The sequence below is a fragment of the Chrysemys picta genome, unplaced genomic scaffold (assembly GCF_011386835.1).
Source record: "Chrysemys picta bellii isolate R12L10 unplaced genomic scaffold, ASM1138683v2 scaf156, whole genome shotgun sequence".
In the NCBI taxonomy this organism is placed as follows: Eukaryota; Metazoa; Chordata; order Testudines; family Emydidae; genus Chrysemys; species Chrysemys picta.
This window is the reverse complement of record NW_027052863.1, coordinates 9,585-15,872: the sequence shown is the minus strand read 5'-3', so window position 1 is coordinate 15,872 and position 6,288 is coordinate 9,585.

Here is a 6,288-nt window from a genome sequence, read left to right as displayed (position 1 = left end):
AATATAATTTTAAAAGGATGTGAAAAAATGCTGCTTTTGCTTTATTTCTTACTAGTTTAACACAGTACAGTACTGTATTTGCCTTTTGCGGGGTTGGGGGAGGGAAAAGGGGTGTCTCTGCTGCTGCCTAATTGTGTTCTTCTGGTTCCAAATGAGATTTGTGTGGTTGACTGATCAGTTTGTAACTCTGGTGTTCGTAACTCTGAAGTTCTACTGTAAACTATGGAGCCACCATGAGCAAGCACATACATAGTTAAGCTTTGTTGGAGAACTGTGTAATGAATTGTGTTAGTCAAATATGTACTAAGTAATGTTAGAGAAATTATTATATATAAGACTATAAGAAAATAGGAAGGAATTTTTGCTTTTTGTATGTATTTCTGCTGCTTTAGATCATCAGATTTTGCTGAAACAGTCTGTAAATCAGAAAACTGTGTGTCTCAGAAATAAAGTTCTTGACCAAGGAGAGAGCAGAGTAGAGAAGAGAGCTGTTAGCTTTCAGTAAGTCAGGTACAATCCCTCATCCTCCACCCGTCCAACAAGTAAAAACTCAAGACCACAAAAACAGATGAGTAAAAAGAATAAAAATTGCTGTAATGTAAGTACAACTGCATGGAGCCAGTGAGCATGACAGCAAGGAATAGATTCATTGGGAACTACATAGATATAAGTAAGTTTTAGCAGAATAAGCAAAAAATGTATTAATTTGGGTTAGTTATTGTGATTTATGCAGGAGAATCTTTTAATTAGGGGGTTAGAGTGGAATATATACGGATAAAGACACAGATGAGGTAGCTTGCTATACTGAGTCTGTGCAAAGTTACAGAACAGAGGATTAAAAAAATAGATGATTGACATAATAGTGGAGAAGATACAGAGGAAAAATAGCCAAGCATAGCAGAGATTTGAAAAGAGTCACCCTGTCCCCAAGAAAGATAACTTGAGCATTTCCTTTTCTTGTCTTATCTTTTTTTGCATGTTTATGTAATTCATAGGTGATAATAGCATTGTCTGAAAACATATATAATAAAGGCTAAAATAAATTGTTTCAGCCTAAATTGAAGTGGATTTGGTTCTCACCCAACAGGTTGACATTGGCATTTAAAATGGAACTAAAAATGCCTGTTTCACAGTATAATAAATTAAGCAACTTTCCAAGTTTAGCAGAGTTACACTTTAGATGACATTAATTTTCGGCATAAAATAGTTTCTTACTTTGCCAAAGAAAACAATTTAAAAAAAATCACAATATTAATAAAATTCACCACTTGTTCTCTCACCTTTTTCTTGGCTTTGAATATTCCACTGACAGACCACCCCAGACTCTTCATATATTCCATATTTAATAATATAATTTGTAATTCAATCAGATTTCCAACTCATTTAAAGAAGCTAGACTGTAATAAGAAAAGCTCTTAACAGTCACACCTAGAGGTTATGGTGACAGAGCTATGCCAGTAACTCAGGTGATTTATAAGTAGCATCATTGTGACATCAGAAGTAGCAACCAATCAATCTTTCCTCTGCAATTTGCTCAGTAACTCAGGTGATTCATAAGTAGCATCATTGTGACATCAGAAGTAGCAACCAATCAATCTTTCCTCGCAATTTGCTATCAGTCACTGAAGTGGAGAGGGCCTAGTCACAGCTCAAAAGTTCTCATTGTTAAATTACTTGAACATCTGTATACAAACATGGTAATAACACTGGATTGGCTCAATGTCCCTGGCCTCAACCTACTCCCAGCCAAGACCGTCTCTCGATGGGCTCCTCACAGAGGTAGCAAAGAACAGCCCTTACTGTACCTCTCCAGAGGGAAATTCTTAACCCCCATTCATCTGATGGTATAATCTTCAGCATCCTGTAGATAGGGTGTAACATTCTTAAGTAGGCAGCAGAATCTGCATGCATCCATTAAAACCCTGACAGCAAAGGGTAGGTGACAACCATCACATCTACAGAAGACACATGTGGAGGTCCCTTTCTCCACGGCAACATAACTTCTTTCATCTAAGTGTGTATGGAGGGGCACAAAGGGGATGGGAAAAGAGTTAAGCTAAAGATAAATATGAAGAATCATGGAATCCATAACTTGCATGAGCTACAATGTTCTACCAAATGCACAGGAAAATTGTGGAGCTGCAGCAATTGGCAGAGGCCAAAACATTCAGCTGGACTTCCCCATGTTCTCAGGAATTCCTGTAGCCCCTCAGAGTTTCTCCACTAATCTCAACTCAGAGTGCCTGCAAAGTTCAGAAGCTCCACCAGAACCTGCAGTCCTCCTGGTAACAACAGAACCTGAGGAATACAGACTGGTTAACCCCTATCGTACTTCTAAGCACTACAATCTTCCCTGTTACTTAGCTCCCCCATTGTTCTCTGCATAACACCGGGGACTCTCTGCCAGCTTTCTTTCTTTGCATGGAAAAGATTTCAAAATGTCTTAAAAAAATAATCAAGAAAATCCCCAGGCAGAAACCAAATCAAACAAATCATTAAAATCTGTGAGTAAAATTGACAGTACGTGTAAGTGTTTTTTTTAATTCATAATAATGCTGCAGTTATTAAAAACAAACAAAATCAAGCATTAGAAACCAAGGTAATTCAGAGTTAAGATCAAAATAAAAGACAGCCTAACATTTGAAAGTAGGCAAGTCCCTCTGCTCCTAAAGCAGGGGTGGGCAAATTTTTTGGCCCGAGGGCCACATCGGGGTGCAAAACTGTATGGAGGGCCGGGTAGGGAAGACTGTGCCTCCCCAAACAGCCTAGCTGCTTTACGTATTTCCACAACAGAAATATATCAGCCATGATTCCTAAGCTCTGTAGAATAAATGCTGAATGAAGCAGGAGAATCCATATTAACCACTTATTAAACAGGCCCTCACACAGTCATCTATGCACCTAACTGGATGAAGATCTAAAAGATGTAAGTCTGTGACAACTGTCAGTAGGAACACAGGATGTGTCCTAAAGACGCTTTGTCCAGACATAAGATAACATAAGTTGGGCTTTGAGCAGGGAGTTGGACTAGATGACCACCTGAGGTCCCTTCCAACCCTGATATTCTATGATTATATGACCCAGGGCCTGAAGCTAGTCTCATTGCTTTACCCATTAAGTACATCTGGAGCAGGGCTTCTCTAGATTTGCAGGTCCTGCAAGTGAAGGACTTGCAAATAGCACATTTTCCAGAGATATTCCCCCAGACAAAATAAATATTTTAAATGCCAAACATTAAAGGGTATAGTGCCCTTGTTTGATGGGCAGTATGTAAATCCAGGGGACTTAGAAGAAGCCATCCTGGCACCAGAAAGAAATAGCTATTCTGGTTAAAAAACCAAAATGCCAATGGGCAACAACTAACTATCCCTATCTATACGATGCACAAATTTGAAAAGAGCCAGTTATTTTGTTAGCACTGCTCACTGCCCATGTTCTTCTCGAAGCCAGGAGGCATGAGAGGAACTGAGTGGTGGCTGGCCTGCTCCACCCTTTTATGCACTCGGTGCAGGACATGAGGCTGCTCAAGGTGCATGAGACTCTGAACATGGGTGAGTGGGGTACATTGCACACCGTCTGCAAACTGTGCATTTGGATAACCACTCGAAGGGGAAAAAGTTACAAAGAGATAGCAGTGGTCTGTTCACTAAACCGATAATACACTGGCTTTTACAAATTGTCCTAGAGCCAGTACAAAAAGCCCTTGATCAAAACACCAGTTCAGTATGGAGACCTAATCTTGCAAACTCTGATGTGAAGGACTTGTAAACAGCACATTTTCCAGGAAGAAAGATTAGAGGCTAGAGTCACTGACGAGGCAGAGTTGAGGTGGTTTGAGAGCCTTAATGATACATTTCCAAATTTTTAAATGTTGGGTTGCAATTTCCGTTAAAAATACAGGAAATTCAAAGTTAATACTTGTTAGTTTTAATTACTACAAATTTATTGTAAGGGACTCTCATTCTTAACTCGAGTTTACCCAAGTATTTAGCCTGCGATAGTTTAGAATCCAAATAACTTTCCTGTGAATTTATGGTAGTTTAGGCTGAAAATGTTAAACTATATGACAGTGTCCCTTTAAGGTCACAATTGGCCACCAGGTGTCATTCTTGCTCTATGTAATATTATTGGTAGGGACTACAGTCCATTTTGGTCAATTTTACCGTCATAGGTAAAACCATAAATTTAAAAACCATAAATTTCATGATTTCAGCTATTTAAATCTGAAATGTCATGGTGTTGTAATTGTAGGGGTCCTGATCCAAAAAGGTGGTGTGTGTGTGTGTGTGGGCGGGGGGGGGGGATCACAATATTATTGTGGGATGGGGTGTTTGCGGTGCTGCTACTCTTACCACTGTACTGCTGCTGGTGGCGGCGCCGCCTTCAAGCTGGGAGGCCGGAGAGTGGTAGCTGCTCGCTGAGAGCCCAGCTCTGAAAGCAGAGCTACTGTCAGCAGCAGCACAGAAGTAAGGATGGCATGGTATGGTATTGTCACCCTCACTTCTGCGCTGTTGCAGGTGGGGCACTGCCTTCAGAACTGGCTGCCTGGCCAACAGGCACTGCTCTCCGGCTGCCCAGCTCTGAAGGCAGCACAGAAATAAGGACCCTCAATTTGAGGAACACTGGTCTCCCCCATGAATCTGTATAGAATAGGGTAAAAGTACACAAATGACCAGATTTCATGGTCCGTGATGCGTTTTTCATGGCTGTGAATTTGGTAGGGCCCTACTGGAGAAGATGTTCCAGATCTTCAGTGAATCATGCCCGAAGGCATGAGGCTGCAAGATGCTAAGTACCTGCTAAGAAGTGCTTGGACCCTTGCAGAAAATGGCAAGCTAATTAAGAACTTAAGGTTGTCCAACATAATGCATACTTTCAATTCATTATGCTCAGGATGTTCTAAGAAACATTATTCAAGTATCTTGAATCTTGTAAATATGACTGAATGTTTGACACACACTACTGCTAACAATCATTATAAAAGCAGCCAGAAGAGGCCTGGTGCAACATGGTACAGTGCCTGGGCAGTACCTTGATCATGTTGTGCTGTCATTCTATTCAATTCATCTCTAATTTTGTGCAAAGCAGAATCTTTTTTCTGTGAATTCCAATTTTGTTTTCTCCGGCTGGAGTTGAATTTCTTGAAGTTTGTTCATATGGAATTTCTTTTCTTTTTCTTGATCTTGTAGCAGATATTCCAGTTCTTGAACTTTAAAGTTTAATTCTTAATTTAAAAGAAAAAGGATTAATATGATGCCTTCTACTTAAAAAGGTATTTACTGTATTAGTACTTTAAAGCAGCCTACACATTCTAATTAGACATATTCTATGCACTTGATAAGATGCAAATAAAAAAATAACTACTTAAAAACTGCTTATCAGGTTAAATATGTAGCAATATAAAAATTTTTAAGACTCTATTATCAAATTAGGAAAATTGAAAGGCCTTTAAAAGTCTAGTTGGCACAATTTAGGTTTATTTTTTGAGCTTGGATAGTGACTGTAGATCAGTTTCACTTTGTTTTTTACTAGCTTCATTTTCTGCTTCTTATGCATTGGCACAACATCGCAGTGTTTAGGCCACAAATTTTGCAGAGGCTCTTTGTCAGGGGTTCTCAAACTGGGGGTCGGGACCCCTCAGGGGGTCTTGAGGCTATTATGTGGTGGGTCACAAACTGTCAGCCTCCAGCGCAAACCCTGCTTTGCCTCCAGCATTTATAATAGTGTTAAATATATTAAAAAGTGTTTTTAATTTATACGGGGGGGGGGGCGTGGGTGGAACTCTCAGAGGCTTGCTATGTGAAAGGGGTCACCAGTACAAAAGTTTGAGAATCATTGCTCTTTGTTTATAAGAACTACCTCCACTGGAATTTTCTAAAACGTTATTGAAACATTTCTATTTGGTCTTAAGTTTTGAAAAAGCTGCTTCTTAAGAAAAACTATTACAAACCTGTGTTTTGGGCCAAATTTAACCAAATGGTGTTCATTTAACTTATTCAATGCATGTCTCCCTTTTTGGAAGGGGCTTTAGTAAATATAATATAGGCTCTTTTTTTCACATCACTAAAACACTGCGTATCTAAAAATCAAAACTGCTTTTGTCATGATACACATGTGTGTTTGGGGAGGCTCAGAATCTATAGTTTCTTTTCCACAGACTTCAATGAAATTTTGCACATGAAGAACAGTAATCATCAATTTCAGATTATTAGCATGTGAAATAAATGATCTGATCATTCTTTTATGAAGACCTATTCCACTGGTACTCTATCTGCAAACAAACAGATG